The sequence below is a fragment of the Cupressus sempervirens genome, chromosome 4, assembly GCF_028749045.1.
Source record: "Cupressus sempervirens isolate cs-2001-9-10 chromosome 4, ASM2874904v1, whole genome shotgun sequence".
In the NCBI taxonomy this organism is placed as follows: domain Eukaryota; kingdom Viridiplantae; phylum Streptophyta; class Pinopsida; order Cupressales; family Cupressaceae; genus Cupressus; species Cupressus sempervirens.
In genome coordinates this window covers 96,493,722-96,512,695 of record NC_143121.1, presented here as the reverse complement: position 1 = coordinate 96,512,695, position 18,974 = coordinate 96,493,722, and the positions used below count along the sequence as shown (strand labels likewise).

The 18,974-nt window shown below is 36.9% G+C and overlaps 1 pseudogene; it reads right to left on the bottom strand.

Moving 5' to 3' along the window:
• Positions 1-1,995: 1,995 nt before the first annotated feature.
• On the bottom strand, positions 1,996-15,401 carry LOC149560107 (ATP-dependent 6-phosphofructokinase 6 pseudogene; annotated as a pseudogene).
• Positions 15,402-18,974: the final 3,573 nt, after the last annotated feature.

The window sequence follows — 18,974 nt, the reverse complement described above, 5'->3', positions numbered from 1 at the left end:
ATTTCAACAACACTCAGATATGCAGCAGTGAGAAAGTAATGACCCTGTAGCTGATTAGTGCCTAGTCCATTGGGCAAATTCATGGATCACAAACATACATATGAATATCTGAGACATATGTGTATCTTCAGATATAGATCTATCTATTTAACTTGTAAATATACATTTGTGTTCAGTTTAAAATCTCGTTCTTACCTGATATCCTCCTCAATAAATTTGCAACCCTGTTGATTTCTATGAAGCATTTACAAAATTCCTTGAACTATCAGCAACAATGAAACAACATACAGTCTTAGGGGACTGGAACTATGACCTAAACTCTTTGTTCAGAGATTGTAAAACATTGAAATTGAATGAGAATGGAGACAAGATTCAACTGAAACTTAAGAAATGCTGCTCATATGTATTATTTCCTTAAAAATATACAATCATATGCATGAAATGAAAGACATGAAACAACCTAACGGATCTAAACTATCTGTATTTATCTTCCTACTGCTATTCACATGAGAGAAATTGCTGAAGAGTGGAGGTGGAATCACAATTCTGGATCCAAAGGAATGGTCTCACAGAATGACTGCAAATTCTCTACCAACAGTGGTCTCACAGTAACAAAAAACTAGAACTGGAACCCTTACAATGACAGAAAGAAAGAAAGATATAGAAGAGAAAGAATTCCCGGATCTGTTTTGAAGACGACAAGTGTCCACTTGAAATTCAATCTTCTGGCAACTGAAAACTTCTTCCTTCCTTCTCCCATCTTGATCTGATTTTGTTTCATCATTTTTTGCAACCGATTTGCAAATGTCTGTTTCTAAATGATGAAAACTTGCTGAGTCACCAAAATATCTGATTTACCCATTGAAATGCTTGGCAAAAATGAGTGAATGTGAAAAAAGTGAGCTCTAACCGCATTATTACCAAGTTTTACTAATCCCCTAACTGGATTTTCAGTTTTTCACCCATTCCATTGAGAAAGCCCCAAAATTCACGTTTCTGGCTATAGCTCAAACTAGGAATCACCTGTGCAAAAACTGACTTCAAAAATCGAAAATTTGGATTCTCACAATTCCAACGGTATATGATAAGGCATATCTAGCCTCTGGGAAATGCCTGAAATCTTCGTTTGAAAAATAGTCCCCTTCGTTAGAAACTCATGTCTGCACATTTGATTTTTTTTATTTTTTTTAATTTGAAAATTTTTTAAAATTCTAAAGTCAAAAATTTAGAAAAAATATCTCTTGGATGACTGAATGTGCATGTTTTATAAAAATAATAATAAAATATTATTATTTTTTATTCTTTATTTCACTGCCTTTTGAATCCATGGTCAACTCTATGTTTGACCAGTGCCACATGGCACTCTATGATTGGACACCTAATCTACATCATCCACCATGTGTCATCTCCTCGCTACTTCGCCATGCTAAACCTCATGCATCTTCTGCTTGGCGAGTTAACGAGAACTGTTGGATCTGCCGCGTGGCGCAATCTGGTGCGCTCTTGACATTTGCTCGCCACATCATACACTCTATTGCTGCCACTTGTCACCATCTGATTCGCTATTGACTCTTGCCAGATTCCTGAATTTTTCGGTGACCTCGCTATGTCGCTAGCTAGATTTTTCAATATTTTTTGGCTAGCGAGGTAGTGACCGCCAGATTCTTGGGTTTTTCGATTGCCTTCTAGCTCGTTGATGTCATCACCTTTTTGCACACATTTCTCCAAAATTTAGCACTTTCTAGCCGACTTGGCTAGATTGGTGGGCCTACCTGCCACATGTGTTGGCCTTCACAAAATGCCTTTGTCTTACAACACCACATAATGCGAATGGAAACATATTTAAAGAACATTAAAACTCACCCACGGACAATGTGGGATTATATGTTTTATTGTTTCTTTGTTTTTAATAGACGGCTTCTCCATTTTCGCTAGCTTTTGAAATGAATCCCCTTGCTTTGTTTGGCGTGGACTGATCTGTGCACATAGCGTGAGCTACTTGCTACAAACTGGTAGCTTCCTTTCTTTTGTGCTTCTTTGTGTCTTTGTACCTTTTAAAATGCATGGTCTTACTCTGAAAACGTGGGAGCTCTCCTTCATTATACTAAGTTTTCTATGTTTTAAGTTGGCTTCCCTCACTTCATTGTAGTTTATAAAACTAGGTTGATTAGTGGAAGAGAGTAGCCTAGCCCACATTTGATCACTAGTTTTCACCCTGTTTGGAGACTTTGTAACATGAGATATTGGTATATATGCATGTCGTCCATTAACTAGCCCACAAGTGAAGCCTATATATCCTGGCATGGCCCCATGAATTGCACTTTGAGCAAGAAGTGTGTTGTAGACATTATCTGAGGCATTGCTTGGGATGGCATGAATCATGTATGTTGGATCGACATATTTCAAGTTTAATACTTCCTTGTGAACCTTCACAAAATGATCCTTTAGTTTATGAGAAAACCATAACCCAACCATCAAGGAGTAAGCGGTTTCCTGATGCATCACGAGAATCCATATTTTGCATGCTTTCAGCAACAAGTTCCTACCTAGCACCTTCAGCAACAACTATGACCATATGCCCATTTTCCCTCAAACATGTTTCAATGAATTCATAAAGGCCACCTTTTCCTTCAAGATAAAAAGGTGATTCAAGAATAAGACAACAATCCACATCCCTACTGGCAAGTGTGGTGTACATGGCAATGTACCCGCTATAGCGACCCATGAGTTTCAGAAGACCTATACCATTCTCAACACTCTCTGCTTTTACATGAGCTGCTCCTCTTTGGGTTCCATCACCTCCAATTATATGGACCTAATTAATGCCACGGTCTTGAATACTATCAACTATCTTTGAAGTTTCATGACCACCTCGTGAAGTGCCCAGAATAGTTCCTCCATGCTTATGAATATCATTGACCACCTTAGGTGTTAAAGAATTGGTATTGCGAGTGTAAAATCCTCTGTTATCCAACCTCAATCCCAATGATATCTCTAACCCTGTACATATACCATAGTCCACATACAATTTCTTGGATGACAGTATTCAAGCTTGGGCATAACCCACCACATGTTACTACACAAGCACGCACTTCATCTGATTGGAAATACACCCTTTCACATGGCCCTGCTTGACGGAAATGAAGTCCTCTAGGACTATTTAGATGAACAACAACAACCACATTATCAGGATCAACAAAATATTGCTTTGCGGCTAAGTAGGCAGGATTGCTATTCAAAGGGTTCAAAAAAGTCCACACAACTGACAATGCTATGAAAATTGGCATACTGAATCTCTGCTCCACATTCTTGCATCCTGTCAATTTTCGTCTCATGAAGAGATCACAGTCAAAAGACATTCGCTGAAAAAGTTGACCACTTAAAAACATCTGCAGAAAACATGTCAGAAAGCAACAAACTGGGCTCGGAATTGGCCTTGGAAACTGGACAGACAGATACTTGGGAAGATGAGACCTAGGGCACTGATTCTTTGTCATGAGGACATTATGGATCTGGAATTTGGGCTCATGACGAATCACGAGGTGCGAATGCCGATCAGTCAAAGTGGGCGAATGGCGATCAGTCAAAGTGGGCTACTTAGAATTTTGCAACTAGGAACACTGATAGAAAACATTTTTTGTGAATGGAGAGGACCCGAAAAAGTGTGCAAATGGATTCGTCATGACTTGCAAACTGACACACCTAGAGTATTTTTGGAGGAAAATGAAGTGGTACAATCCATTTGATCTCACCAATCACGGATTAGGATTTATAACACCATGAACAGGGCTACCAAACAATCTGCAAATGCTGACACCATTCAAAAGATACAAGTTGCATTTGGAATCACATTCGAAAACATATCAAACGGATTCGTCAAGACCTAAAAATTGAAAAATAGGAAGTCTTTGACGTTTAAAGTGCAACACAAAAATAATTTTAGCAATTTGGTCAATTGAGTCAAAGTTATAGCATGTCAAATAGGGCTTCCCAAAAATGTGTGCAAAGTGCAAAGGCATTTAAACAGCAACTGACCAACTTTGAGGGATTCAAAACCTATTCAAATGGACTTGAGATGACTCAAAATCTGAAACATAGGTTCTTAGGTATGGATATTAGATACTCCCAAAGTGGTGAATCACAAAACATTTCTGGCTGCGTGATATTCATTTACAAACAAAGCCTCTTGTCGCTGTTTGACACTTAGGTGAAAATGCAAAATTGATACTAGCTCAAAACAGTACTTTGCCAAATGACTCAAAAACTCAATTTAACTCCATGAAACGCTTAGGCATGCTGAATGAAAGGTGCTAGAAGCATTAAACACCTTAGAGGTCTCAAATGGACAGCCGGGTACAACCAGGCACATGCATTTTAAAAGCATTTAAGGGCTTGATTTTTTCAATGGTGCTCAAAATTGGGAAGGCAATTTTGAGCGCCAACACAAAGACTAAGCATATTTCTATTAAGTATCACATGTTGAGAGAGAAGGTTGCAAAAAAGTAAATCAAATTGAAGTATGTGAGCACTAAAGACCATATTACAGATATATTAATTAAGCCTCTTCCCAAAGAGACTTTTGAGTATTTATGAGGTATTATTGGGGTTATGCCCCTTCCTACATCAGAGTAGAAGATGCAAGAGTGCATCAGTCTAGTGTAACAAAGCACCATTATTGCCTGGACTGAATGTTAATGCTTCTTATATGGGGGAGTATCTGTGATGGATAGAGTCATCTAGGATTCTTGTTGGATATTGTTTTGAATAGTGTCTTTGGGCACTTGAGCTAAGTAAGAATTTGTTTTTGTAGATTTTAATGTAGAAAAGTTAGTTGTTGAAACCTTTAATATTGATGTCAATGGGGGAGACATTTGACATGAAAACAAACATGTACAACATGATAGTTGGAGAAGTTCAGCATAAGTATAGTTTGATCGAAAGAAGTACAAAATGGAATGACAGTTTGATAGAAAGCACATTGAGGTATATCAATGGGGGAGAATGATTGATGAAAATGATTTGAAAAGAAAGATGAACAATCTTTTTGTTGGTATTCTTGGAACTAGATGTTTTTCATATATGTTTCCATCAATAAAAAAGGGGGAGATTGTTGCAAGATTATTGGAAGCATGAATGTTGATGATATTCCTATGGGGGAGTATTGTAGATATGTTACATTCATGACCGAGTTTGTTATTGATGTCAACATAGTAGTATTTTGTGGTATCTGACAAAGAACAATGGAAAGATCAAGTTGGTATAGATGACTAGTTGAGTATTCTAACATCTAGTATATGAAGTTAACATCAAAAGAAGAAATGATAAGTCTAGAAGAAGTTATGTAAGTTTTGGCGATGTTTGTTCTAAGATAGAGTTTATAGAGGCATGTTCTGGTAAACTTGTTATATCTCTTAGCAAAATTTTTATTCTAAGAATCCAAGTTGAGGACATGAAGAAGACATGTTAGTGATGACATGGCTAATTTTTCTTGTCATAATATTGTGTGTACAAAAATATTTTCAAGTTGCAAGGAAAAAGATTCATTTTATCGCTAAGTGTAACGTGTTCTTAATGTGGTCCTATAATGATTAATTGAGAAGGTCTAACAAACAACACAAGGAATTTTTTTGAGGGCTCAGTATAAAGGAAGGACATTTTCCTTTATCATGGATGTATGAAAATGACATGAAAAGTAATTGTGTAAGCAGTACAACTGAAGAATGTGATGTTGAGCATAGTAGAGAAAAAGTGAAGGACACTTCATTGCTGAGGTTTTGTTGAGTGATCCAAGGTTTGATATTTGGATCCAAGGTTTATGATCTAGTCTACAAGGTTTGACATTGATTGTTTTGTTTGAAAGAACAAAGGAAATAAGAACATAATAGTAAATTCACATTTGAGTAGTGAGATGTTCTTGTAGTTTAAATTTCATGTTTGGGAAATGGGCTTATCTTGCATACATTGTACTACAACTCCTAATAGGGTTGGAATCTCCTAACAGGGATTCAAAGTCTCCTAATAGGGACACTATGTACTAAGTGTTGTAATAGACTCCTTAGAGTGTCCATTCTCTAACAAATAATATTTATATTAGTACATCATCTTGTGGGCATCATACCCACCAAGGTTTTCCCTCTAATCAAGGGTTTCTGTAGTTAGCATACCTAGTGCTATGCACATCTTATTATGGTTGTTTTTTTACTTTGGTTGAATTGTTAATTTTTTTTAAAGGAATAAATGTTTTAATTGTCAGATAACTGATTCACCCCCCACCCAACCACCCACACCCCCCCCCCCCCCCCCCCCTCCCCACCCCCTTCCTAGTTATCTTGGTGGACTACTGTTTCTAACAATACCTTGCTAGCCACATATGAGATTGCTATTAGAGCATATAATACTTTGATTAAAGGAGGGAATTTAACCGTAAGACCCCCAATGCCTCTATTTCTTGATATGGCTATTCATCAACCTTCACTAGCCCCTATTCCTACCACATCCACAAGTTAACCTATTTCTATAACTCTAATAGCATCTACAACTTCTAATGAGTTAGAAGAGTTGAAGAACATGATGCAAGCTCTCAGGGAAAATGTTGACAAGATCAAGGATCAAAGCACTGATATGGACAAGAGATTTCAAGGCCATTCCTTAATGGTTCAAAAGATGAATAATAATTTGGTGACCTTGGAAAGGAAACAAGCTCAAAATAATAGACCTTTCCAACATTGTTACCAAAACTCCACATATAATAGACCACCAGATTAGGGTCAAGCCTCATGGATGCAAAATAAACCTATGGGCAATACCCCAGCTACAAATATAAACATAAATCTAGTAAGGACATTAGTTCCCAAGACAATCTTGCTCAAGAGTAATATTTTTTTCCTTCTTGTAATTATATGAGCATTGCATATGTTATATGGAAAACCCATCCTAAGCACTAACTACAAAGGACCAAGCAATAGGGGAGCATTCTTTCATAAACCATCAACTAGGGGATCATTGTCATGTCAACTATGATAATTTTGATGATTTAGCTCATAATACCAAAAGAAAAAAGAAGAGCTATGGAAGATGCTACACCTCATCCATCAAATAAGGATTCTATTTCGAGTGTTTCCCCTCATGTTTCAGTCACAAGTGCACAACTAGATGTTACTTCCAACAAAAGAAAAATCTAAGCAACATAAACTCTACTAAACCGCATGCTACTTCATTTCAGTTACCAGTTCCTATGGCCCCCAAGGCTCTAGTCAAAGCAACTAGCACTCCTATCAATATAGTAGATTGAATGAAGAGGACTAGTGTAAATTTTCCTATATTGGATGTTCTCACTATGCCACCACAATTAGAACTACTACAACAAGAGCTAAAGAGAATATGTGCATCAAGCCAATCAGCTACCTTGGATAATGTGACAAGTTTTGTGAAACATACAAGAGAGGGAGACAGAAGTAAGAAATACACACCCCCTCCCTTTCACATCTCTTTGATTATAGGAGTCAAACTAGTTCATAATTGTATGATAGACTCTAGAGCTAATACTTGAGTATTGCCTAAATGTATAGCTGACCTCGTTGGTGCCAAATATGAGCCAATGGCTAGAGGATTACTATAATTAGATGGTAGCTCTATTACAATGGTAGGAATACTTAAGAATGTAGAAATGAAATTACATTTATTCCTTGGTTGTAGTGTTACTCAAGATATATCAATAGTTAAGCTTCCCTCACATTTTTCCATATATATTTCACAAGATTTCACTACATATATAGGTGGTTTTAGTGCATTAGATTAGTCCTATATGTTCTTTAGGATGAGATATGAAAAAATATCCTCCATAAGGGTAGAACTTTTAGCCCTTAACCACATAGAGACCTCACACCTAGCCCTATAAACATGAATTGTTTGATTTATGAGATAGATGACAAGGCATAACACCTAAACCTACTACTTCCCTAATAGAGGTTCCTAATGATCTTTTAGATGAATGGAGCACTAATTTTGAGTTCGATCTAGTACATGAAGTTATAGAAATAGGTCTTGGCACCTATTGTGCATTGGAAAAGGATGCTCCTATTCCTAACCTCATAAAATTGCAAGAAGACACCAATGGATTATGGAGCATGTTTCTTGATGGCTCAAGAAAAAAGAATGATTCGGGTGCTGGTGTAATGTTTTTTCTCCCAATATGGAGAAATACTACTTTTCATATAGACTCCAACTCAATTGCACTAACAATGTAGTAGAATATGAGGCCTTGATCCAAGGTCTCCAACTTGCACAAAGAAGAGGTATAAGGCTCTTGAAAGTATTTGGGGATAGTGAGTTGGTTGTGAATCAAATCAAAAGCTAGGACATCACAAAGAACAACCTCCTCAAATCATATAAACATGTAGTCTTGGAAATTCAAAGTGTCCCTAGAAGAGAGAACACACACACTAATAGACTTGCAAAAATAAGTGCTCACTACAATATACCAAAGCATTTTGAAGACAAAAGATAGAAATAGATCTGACTTGTTGCAAGGCCTTTTGTCCTAGAGAATTGCACAAATTGGCAAGATTGTGATTCTGATTACAAATTGTTATTTTTTTGCAAAATGAAGCAGCTAATAGAAAATAGTCTAGGCTACAAAGCTAATATGGAAATCAAATCATAAACCTTAGTTACAACAAGTTTCCTAAGGTTCTAATCACCCTAGAAGGCATCTTCAATTCTAATGATCAGACAATGAATGAAGGTCTAAACCTAGTTGAGAGAAAAGATGACTATATGCCTACCACCATTGCTAATGGGAAGACTCTTAACTTGGGAAAGGTATGCACTAAGATTGAACAAGAAGTTTTCATTAATTTATGCCAAGAATTTAATGATTTTATTTCTTGGACATATGAAGACTTAAAAGGTTTTGAACCAAGCTTATTTCAACATACTATAGATTTAAACGATGACATAAAGTCTGTGAGACAAAAGCAAAGACCAGTCAACCCTAAGATTGAACCTTTGATGAGAAGAGAGTTATCCAAACTTATAGAAGCCAATATTATTTTTCCCATTAAGCACTCTTCATGGGTATCCAATCATGTTCCTATTATAAAGAGAGAATGGAGAAATCATATAATGTGTAGATTTTAGGGACCTTAATAAGGCTTCTCTTAAAGATCATCATCCCCTTCCTTCTATGGAACAAATACTTTCCAAGGTTAGTAGCTTAAAGAGGTTTTCTTTCTTAGATGCTTTTTTAGGTTATAACCAAGTATTAGTCCAAGAGTCAGACCAATACAAGACAAGCTTCACTACCAAATGGGGTACTTATGCCTATTGTAAAGTTTCATTTGGACTAATCATTTCAAGTGCTACATTTTATAAAGCAATGGAGATGGCTTTTAAGGGTGTGCTAGAAAATTTTGTGCTGATATATCTTGATAATATATCTATCTACTCAAAGCATGTAATAGATCACTTTAATCATTTAAGGTAGGTTTTTATCAAATGTAGAGAGTACAATGTATCTCTCAATCCAAAAAAAATGTGTGTTTATCACTAAGAAAGGAAAACTAATGGGACACATTATGATGAGAGATGACCTAACGATAGATATAGAAAGGGTAGAAGTGAATCTCTCTCTCTCCCACTTCCCAGCCACAAGAAGGGTTTACATATTTTTCTTGGTAGGATCAACTTCATGAGAAAGTTTATCCCTAATCTTACTTCTATGGTGAAGCCTCTCACATCCATATTGAAGAAGAATATGATGTTCACTTGGACCAAGGAAGGGAAGGCTAGTTTTGAAGAAATCAAGAAATCAATTGCATTAGCTCTCACTCTTATAAACCCCAACCTTGATAGGGATTTCATTCTCTATTCTCTTGGAGGAGAATCAAGTATATCAGCTATTCTAACATAGTTAAATGAAGAGAGTTTGGAGCAACCCATTTCCTTCTTTTGTGAAGGACTTAAAGACTATGAGGAAAGATATAGCTATGTAGAGAAGAAGGTTCTTGCTATTGTAAGGGCTCTAAAAAAATTTAAACATCTGCTATCACATATCAAGGTCTAGCTCTTAGTTCCACATGAAAGTGTAAATCAACAAAAAGAGAACTAGATGGATCACCATGGTCATAGAATATGACATTGAAATTAAGATCACCAAGCTTACGAGGGGAAAAGGATTATGTGAGAAAATGGTCTCATCTTTTGAGACACTTGAGGAGACCATCGTCTTAATACAAAGTGAGAAACCAACAAAAAATGAAAATCAGAATGATTGGTTGTTGTTAGTTCATGATTTTTTAGAGTCGTCATTTTGTTTTCTTTATTTTTGGTTCACTCTTGTTTTCAAACATTTTTTTTGAACCATTGGTTGTGTCAAGAGTCAAATATACTTTGAGGTATGATAACATTTTAATCAATCATTCACCAACCTCATTGTTTCAATTCACACTTCCCTCAAGCCTATTGGTGACCAAGTCTTTTCCTTAGAAAGCCTCCATTAGGAGTGATTATCCTGAAATCATCTTATAAAAAGTTTTAAAGTTTCTTGGTATAAAATGTAAACTTCTTTGTATCCCTTTAACCTTTTGTAATCCTTGTACCAAGTTCAGATAGCACAAAGCTACCTCGAATCCTTTGTACCAATTGAACTAGTTCACAAGTTCAACACTTCATCCATTTCTCAAAGATAATGCTTCTTGGTGGGACCACTCAACATGTCGTGTATACATGTGTGAAGGACATGCAATAGCTAGATGCCTCATCAAATCTGACATGATAATGGGTGATGTCAAGGTTTAAAAGGGTAAGTGCAAGTAATTAATGGTTGAAGTAAGGTCATCATAAATGATTGCACTAGAACCTTGACTTGAGAGTGTAGAAATAAAGATTTGGAACATGCAAAAGGAAATAATCACTTGAAGTACTTGTTTCCTACTTATGTCAGCCACTAATTTTCCTAGTCACCCTACCCTCATGGCATGCCAAAATTAATTTTATCATTCACATAATTAATGACTATTCCTTATTTCCAAGATGTATATGTAGAAGGATTTACCTTTTAAAAGGTATAACATTTCTTTTCTTATCCAAAATAATTAGTTGCAGGAAAATTGGAGAGAGCAAGCCTTCTTCTTGTTAGAGACAATAGTCCACCAAGATAACTAAGAGAGGGGGGGAGTGAATCGGTTATCCAACAATTAAAAAAATTATCATCTTTAAAAAAACCTAACCATTCAACCAAAGAAAACAACAACCATAATAAAATGCTCATAGACAATTACACCAGATATGTTGACTAGGGAAACCCTTGATTAGAGGGAAAACCCCAGTGGGAATGATGCCTACAAGATGATGTACTAATATAAATATTCCTTGTTAGAGGATGGACCCCATTAAGAGTCTATTACAATATTTAGTACAATGACTCCCTATTAGGAGACTTTGAATCCCTATTAGGAGATTCCAACCCTATTAGGAGTTGTGGTACAATGTATGCAAGAAGAGCCCACTACTCAAACATGAAATTTCAGCTACAAGAAGAGCTCAGTTCTCAAACAAGTAATTTGATGTTATCTTTTCCTTTCCTCCATTCTTTCCTCTATCCTATCAACTAGACCAATCACTGTCAAACCTTGTAGACTAGGTCATGAACCTCGGATCCAAATACCAAACCTTGGATCACTCAACAAAACCTTGGCAATGAAGTTTCCTTCACTTCTTCAATGATTTGCTCAACTTCACATTCTACACTCTTTGCTACTTATCATCAATTCAAATTCCATTCATTTGATACCATGATAAAGGAAAATGTCCTTCCTTTAGACCAAGTCCATAAAACAATTCCCTGAGTTAGTTGTTAGACCTTCTCATTAATTATTATAGGACCTCATTAAGAACATGTTACACTTACTAATAAAATTAATCTTCCACCCTGCAACTTGAATAACTTTCCATACACACAAATTATGACAAGTGAGCTTAGCCACATCATTGCCAACATGTCTTCTTCATGTCTTCAACCTTAATCCTCAAGATATCAACTTTGCTAAGAGATATAACAAGTTTACCAGAATATGACTTTGTAAAATCTATCTCAAAACAAATATCACCAAAACTTACATAACTTCTTCTAGACTTGTCCTTTCTTCTTCCAATGTTAACTACATATACCAGATACTTAGAAGTATCTCCCATAACCTTGAATGGTTATAATGCTAAACTAGCCATCCATACCAACTTGATCTTTTTGTTATTCTTCTATCAGATACCACAAAAAATTGCTATGTTGACATCAATGACAAACCCAGTCATGAATGTAACATATCATCATAGTAGTACTCCCCCATAGGAATATCACCAGCATTTATGCTTCCAACCAATCTTCCAACACTTCCATATCTATAAAGGCCATCACTTTTTAGGTAACCCTTCTGCTTTCTGGTTATTTTTCTCCCACCTATTAAGAGAAGCATAATTGTTGTTGTTTCTTTGTTTTTAAATACGAGTAAAGTTCCTAAATCATGAAGTCTACACTACATTTATTTGGGGATACTTGTAGTTTGAAATATAAATCTCCTATTTTATCCAACACAAACCTATTAGGAGTTGATTTGGGGGTTGTTGCAGAGAGATTGTGTGAAAGACTTATGAAACCTTTTTCCACTAAAGTGTTGGATACTAACCTCTTCATGGCCTCCACTTTCCCACTAGCCTACCCTTGTCTAGAGTTGATTCAGGAGTGCATTCATATGTATAATGTGTCTAAGAGGAATATATTGAAGAAGGATGGAAGTGTGTTGTTAAGTGTCAATAGGGAAACTGTATCCATATTATTTCACCTCGAAGAGCAGCAATTTACTAACCTAACTCTTGCCTTGTCTGCAGATCAATTTTCAAAATAAGAAAATGTCTATAAGAACACCATAGCAAAGAGTTAGATTGGGTCTTTCTATGAAGGTGGTTCTAGGTTACACAAAACCTTGAAGAAAAGCCAAATGACCACTTACGTCTAGGACATAATGGTTTTACTACATAGAATTTGTGTGTCTTTCGATGTCTTTGTCTTTGAAGAATGGATGTATTTTTATATTCAAATTGTGTTAAAGGGTTCACAATTTCTAGACTAGGAAGAATTAATAGCTAACTCTCCCACAAATCAACTGAAGGTTGCTTTAAATTTGAAAAAGAACTTTTTAATTTCATCTTATTGTTAGAAATAATCAAGACTTGCCAAGTTACTGAGAGGGGAGGGGTGAATCATTAACTTCAAAACTTTCATAAATTCAACACTTAACAATATAAATCATTCACCATTAATTGATCTACATGCATAAGAAATTGAAAGATAAACATTCATGACACATGAACACAAAATTTGGTGACCCAAAAACCTTCCAAATAGAAAGTAAAACTAGGACGAGGATGATACCCACAAAACTTCACTACTCCAGTATAAATTTGGCTTGTTAAGGCTTACATTGACCACTTTTGATGATCTACCCTATTAAGAGCAATTTTGACTACTAGATCTGCCTTGTTAGAGGTTTTACAAACATATAATGAAGTATGCACTCTGTTAAGATATTTAACAAAAGACTATTAAGTCTACCCTATTAAAGTATTTATAAACTAATTCACCTATTAGGATGAAGTAGTAGATCTAACTTACAACTTGATTTTCGATTAGATCCTTGAAGTACAGATCACGTCTTGTGATAGATATAACTTTACTACTCCTTAATTGACCTTGATGAATTCCTTACTATTGTCACTTAGGTTTGCACCCTTGTCCAAGGCCTATGCGTGAGGACAACCTAGTGAAACATGGAAACAACCTCCAAGCTGTGGGACTTGAACTACGAGGTTGAGTCTCCGGAGAAGGCCGACTTCCTCTTACTATCAGGGCACACCTAACTACTCCTGAAAGGAAAAGGGGAAGGAGGAGATGCAGAAAACAACTCTACCCTACCTAAACTATGGAGGTGATGCACCAAAATAGAGTGTTCAGACCATTTCTGCCCATATATGCACTATTGAACCAAAATGAAACTAAGGATATATACATACAAGCTTGTTTTGATCTAATAACCTCATGCAGATCAAGAAGCACAACTGAATAACACAAGGAAAGAGGAATCTCACTTATATATTATCCAGTAGGCAAGAAATAGATACAATATGTAGGTTACAGATCTCGACAATACACCAATGAGAGGCAAAAGGGATGCACAAACACATCAATGGCTAAAAGGGATAAAACAAAGAATCATTCAGTTCAAAGGCATAGGGAATGTTACACTGAGAGTTGCAGAGCAATATCAGAGAAATCAGAAAGAGTTGACCCTTGGAAAAGATTACAAAATTGCCTTTATAGTTCGGGCATAACTGAGGGAAAAGATTCTGTATTAACTGCTTCAACTACTGCCATTAAACCCCAAAATATCTAATCAAAGATCACACTCGAGTATGGTTCTGAAGTACAAAATTGGATTTTTGACTAAAGGAACACCTCGAGTAGACAGAAGTGGCGCCAATGAATGATCCTGACACAGTAGATGGATCGGCTGAGACGGTGGAGTGTTTCCCTATGCCTTGCATTCATTTTAGGTAGGTTAGAATTGATCGCGAAGATCAGATCGTAAGATAACCTTGATCACCTTTGCTTCCTGGTTCATGAATCAATAGGGTTGAAGCAAGTCAAATAGGCTATATGAGCCAGCTGGGTCATGCGGGCCAATTACCTTTCTTCGTTCCGCCACTTGGGGAAGTCTTCGTGGTCGACCTTCCATCATCGAACTAACCACGCCACCCTTGCAGATATTCATATTAACTGTGATGATTACATTAACCGCCAGCCACCGACCGTCCTTTCTGATCGGACCAGCGAGACACCTGTCAACAAGGCGCTATGTCGCCAACATAAACCTCGAGTGACTTACCCATAGCGAGGTGGCGACGACCATCGATCGACCTAGATTCGACGATCATGAAGACTCGTCATACTCCATGTTGTCCTTACCCCAGGCCTATCATAATTGGTGCCACCTCTGCAACCTTGTCGTATCCAACCGACACCTGGCAATACCTCAGTGATCGCACCCTGGTGAGACCTAGCCCCACTGACACGTGGCGACCTTTCACTATGTCGCTATGGTAAAGATCGCACATCTTCACCAGGGCGATATGGCAACAGTCGTTGATCCTTGCAGATCTGGCGATCGTAAAGACTCGCCTCTTGATTGTGCTAGCTGATTTGAAGATATGGCACACATGGCTCCCTCTGATTTACTGCCGTGACACCGAACTCTGCCAACTGGGTAGATGAAGTACCTGTCATAACCCAACTGCTTGCCTGAAACCTCTCTGCTATCTTCTCTGGCCCGCCAAACCTTGCCGCCGAACATGCTGACTCACCATTGTCGGCACATCTTTTTCGACGGGCGCTATGTTACCATGGAAATTTTTGGGCCAAACCGTGATAGCGACATAGTGCCTACGGCATCGCAGAACATTTTCGACCCGCGCTATCCTCTGCCTACAAGCTGGACCCACCGGACACGGGGTGCCCTGCCACTACGTCACTATAGTAACCCTTGCACAACTTCATCATAGTGAGATGGCGACGACCATTGATCGGCCCTGATCTGACGACGGAGAACTTGCGAGGCGTAAAAATATCATAAGGTTCGGAACTTAGGTAATTTGATATCTTCGTGGGTATTAAAATATTAGTAATTGGGGAGGTGACCATTGGGCAGGGTAACATTCAAATTTTGAAACTTGGGAGGGCAAACAAAATGTGGAAACAAAATGTGGTAACACTTACTTTGCTCTATTGCTAATTCACATTCACTCTTCTCAAAACATTACTTCATACTTATTCTCATGATGATACATTTGTATGATATGATACATCACATATATATACCATTGCAATATTTATAATTACAAGGTTAGCTAAAACACAAGTAAACAAAATATTACTGAGTCAATCAAATAGTAGAAACTCGAGTTCTATAAATTGACTTAGTGACCTTCTGATACTCAGTGTCCACTACATTACTCAACATCATCATGCACTTGGTAGGAGTAGAGGCTTGGTCCATACTAATCACATAACATAGCTTCAAACTTGGTGACTATTGGAGACTCAGTAGATATAGTGTAACTTGACAGATACTGAACACTGTGTTTACCTTGCTTTCACTCGGTAAACATTGCACATCCATTACTCAGTTAACATAGGCTTCACATCACTACAACTAATGAGTCAATAGACACCATGAAGCTCGGTGACCACTATCTTCTCGGTGATAACTACTAGACTATGCATGGTTTTCTTTCACTTGGTAGCTTCTGGAATGCTCGGTATGAACTGTGAACTATTGAACTTACTTGGCAACCACTAAATGCTTGGTATGAACTGTAGACTATGAACTGTAGACTAAGTGATGAGCTCGGTAACCATACATAATTAAATAAGTGTTGTCACTAATGAAAAATATAACTTAATGCCAACAATTTCCCCCTTTGGCATTAGTGACAAAAACACTTATAAGCCAAGACTTATGTACACAGACTTACTGATTTTTTATTTTTGAAAATTTATCTTTGTAAAGCTATGGTATATACATTTGAACATAACTCCCCCATACATAGGACATAGTATACACATAGTCTCTCTCCCTTTTAATCAATCTATTCTCTGCCCCCTTTGTCTCTTCACAAAATATCTCTTACTCCCCCTTTTTGACAATAATGCCAAAGAGTTATACAATATATTCATACAGAGACACCAAAATGTGAGAGAATTTTAGAATGTACCTTGAGAATAAGAGCTAATGTCTTATCCCAATTATCTTGCAAAATTTTGCAGGTATGGAGAGCTACTTGAAGCTCTACTGAGAGCTATATCATATGGTTTACAATTTAAAAATTATTATGCTAGACCAATGACTTTGAATATGCAATATGCTTTTGCATTATGTCCATGACTAGAAGGATCATGTTTTGCATGTCTATCAATGTGGATCTAATCCTTGCTTCTTCTCTCACTATTTCAGCCTGCATATCTGATAGAAAACTCACCTTATTGTGGTGTGCTAAGCTCGAGCTGGGGTCAAGTTGTAGCCTTTGAACACTAGCCTTCATATCTTCATCAATGTTATACAATTTATCTTTAACCTCCTTAGTGAACCCGATAACATCACATAGCTTGGAAAAAAGTGATGTTACATTGGTAAAAGAATTTTCAATGTTATCCAAAATGGAGGATAGTTCTACCTGATTTATAGCAATGTGCTCAAGCACTTTATTATCAAACTTTTTCTCTGCCTTTTCAATTAACTTTTATTGTCCACTAGAATCCTCCTTAAACTTTTGTACTACTTCCTCTAACTATTAAAAAATATGTCGATTAGAATCAACATCCATGCCTATAGCCTCTATCAAAATGTTCTTTGCACTCTCAATTATTCTAAATTCCTTGTCCCTTTCATCTCTTAATTACTTTTTCCTTGCCTTCTATTCCAAAAGCTAGGTAACCAATCTCATTTCTTCAACTATACTAGTATCAAGATCCAACTTAGGAATTACAATTTCTTTGTCCAAGTCAGTATCATCATCAATTTCCTTTCTAGTAAACAAAAGTTTTAGGGGTTTCCTTGGTTTCACTTCTATCATTACTACCTTGGACTTAGGAACAAAAACAATTGTAGAGATGGTTGGACTGGCTATAAAAACTTGAATAGGACCAATTGAGGAAATACTTGTAGGAGTGCTAAAAGAATCCAAAATTGGTGTACTATTCAAAATTGAAGTAGTAACAAGTGGAGTGCTTACTGAAGTACTTGCAATAGAAGAACTTATTGGAACAAAAATTGGTGCAAGAAAAGTTCTAGTAGTCAAAACTATAGAACAAGATGTTGAACTTATTGTACATGTTGCTAATGAAGTTCTTGACTTAGTAGCTGAAGAAGAGGAGGTTTGTAGCTCGGCAAATGAAGTGGCTAACACTTCCATTAATGATACCTGGAGTTGAGAGGTAGAAAAGGGTGATTGAGCAGATGATATATCTGCTAATGTTATAATCACACTTGCTGAAGTTGTCTCCATGCCAGATGATGTAGCAGTATTTGGTGGAGAGTGAGGAAGGGAGGCTATAACCTATGTAGCTATCGTTATTGGATCATTTTCTTCATCTCCTTCCTGATCTTCCTCATCAGCTTCTTCCTCCTTCTCTTCTTCATCATCCTTCAATGCCTAATAGTCCTCAACATCAAATGTGACACAAGGTTTGCTATCTTCTTCATCATTGTCACTATCATCATCATCCTTCATCTCAACTAGATCTTCACTAGGTTTATGTGACTGATAAATGTTTTCCCACATAGATGTAGCATCCTTGACTACATGCTCAATTTCCTTGACCAAAATTAGACAAGTATGAAATCTCATCATCATTTTCTCTTCTTCTTCTTCATTGCTTCCTTGACTTCTACATTAGTAAGATTAGGTAGCAACTTTCTCAAAGACTAATCAAATATGTCTTTGGCTATCTGCATAGTTGCTTCCCATCTAACCTTGACTTTGTCTAATAGAATTGCAGGGGTTTGTGAAGCAAATTAATCAGGAGAGAATTTCCATCCTCCTAACTTGTCCATGATCAGATCTTCAATCTCCTTTGTTCAGCTGGAGTCCTGGTTTCATACTTAAGTGCTTTGAAGTTGTTGATCGTAACACCTACTCTTAATTGGTTAAGTCTTTCCTAAAAGGTGGGAGGAGGCTTAACAAGCACAACTTCACTATCTCCTTTTTTCTTAGACCTCTTGGTAAACACAATTGTGGAGGTATTAGGTGGCTTGGTGATAGTTACCTTGCCTTTCTTTTTCATAGGCTCTTCCTCCTTTTCTAATACCTATTCTTCTTCTTTTGATTCTTCTTCATCCTCTCCTTTTGCCTTGGCAAGCATAAGAGGG